This window comes from Nematolebias whitei, chromosome 6 (assembly GCF_014905685.2).
Source record: "Nematolebias whitei isolate Nwh7 chromosome 6, NemWhi1, whole genome shotgun sequence".
NCBI lineage: Eukaryota > Metazoa > Chordata > Actinopteri > Cyprinodontiformes > Rivulidae > Nematolebias > Nematolebias whitei.
In genome coordinates, this window is record NC_056503.1 from 4,526,946 (window position 1) to 4,528,666 (window position 1,721).

Here is a 1,721-nt window from a genome sequence, read left to right on the forward strand (position 1 = left end):
CGCTGACAATCTGGAAATGTGGGCCGGTGTTGTGCCAAATATCAATTGGCTGCCAATGGCATCCGCTGGAGCATGCATGGGAGGACTTTAACAAGAATTCAACAAGATTAACAATTAAAACCAATTATTTGTTTGCTCAAAATTATAGTAAAGGTGTGTCTCAGTCTAACTTTTGCTTAATAAATGCACTTTGACGGTCAAGTCAGCTGTATTTCAAAAGCCCATGCGCAGAAATAAGCGCGTACACAGTGCAAGTTTCTGTGCAGATTTAACAAGATAACCACCTAAAAAAATATTTGTTTACTCGAAATTATAGTAAAGGTGTGTCTCAGTTGAAATTTTACTTAATAAAAGGACTTTAACTGTCAAATCAGCTGTATTTCAAAAGTATTTCCTGCCTCGGTGCTCCGGGAGTGCACAGAGGGAAGAACTAAGGAAGAAGGAAGGCCGCACATTTCTTCAGAATTTAACAAGATAAGCACCTAAAACAATTATTTGCTTGCTTGACATTATAATAAAAGTGTGTTTCAGTTGAACTTTTACTTAATAAATGCACTTCAATGGTCAAATTAGCTGCATTTCGCCGTGGCAGAGCAATGAAATGAAGCTGATTGCTCCAAGCGAGCTGGACGAAGGTGGAAGGCTATGTCAAGCCGACTGTGTCATTAATAGCCACTTTTACCTATTACATGACACAACGGCATGCTATACTACTCTGGTGCCATCTAGCGGTTGAAAATATTGTGGAGAAGATTCTCAGTCATCCAGGACATAGTAAATTCAAAAACGTTCAAGCAAAAAAACAACTGGACTTTATATGTAACAGAAGTTTTGCTCCTCATCCGAGGAGCTTTCTCAGTTCAAAGAGCAGAGTGTGGGATTCAGGTCAGCGGCTGAAAATGGTAGTTTTCAATATTTTCAGTCAGAATTAAACAGTCATATCTCAGCCCAAAATTGGTTTATAAATATGGGGAAAAAAATCCATAAATATGTCGCTTCGGCCTATGAGTCGCAGGGTATGTAAATTATACAAATAACCGCGATTCATAGGGCAAAAATTACAGTATGCTTCCATTAAATAATGTTATTAATAATAATAATAATAATAATGTCATCACAATGTCAGCACTGTATGTTTCCATACAATGGCAAAATTAGTCTCTGCATTTAACCCATCCACCACCAGGTGGTGCAGTGGGCAGCTATTGAAAGCGCCCGAGGGACATTTTTGGGGATGAGGCGTGCTGCCCAGAGACGCCACGTGATGTGCAGTGACTGGGGATCGAACCTGGGACTTTCGGGTCCCAAGCCGGCTGCCCTGCCTCTACACCATCTCGGCCCCCTATTAAACAGCATGGAATACATTTTCATTGTTATGCTGATGATACACAATTATATTTGTCCATTAAACCCAATGAATCCAATCAGCTACTTAGACTACAAGCATGTCTTAAAGTCATAAAAACCTGGATGACCCTTAATTTTCTCCTGTTGAACACAGACAAAACTGAGGTTTTGGTTTTTGGACCTGAGCACCTTAGGAATGAATGTTTCATTCTTTCTCCCTCCTTAGATGCATTAATCTGTCCTCCAGCTCTAATGTTAAAAATCTTGGTGTTATTTTTGATCAGGACATGTCTTTTATCCCCCACATTAAAAACGTTACTAGAACCACCTTCTTCCACCTGCGTAATATCACTAACATTAGAAACATCTGATCT

General features: G+C 39.6%; 1 protein-coding gene across 1 annotated transcript in view; it reads right to left on the minus strand.

Annotated features, from left to right (window-relative positions):
- chrd (chordin) overlaps positions 1-1,721 on the minus strand; it is a 95,175-nt gene that overhangs the window by 73,524 nt on the left and 19,930 nt on the right. The window lies entirely within an intron of this gene.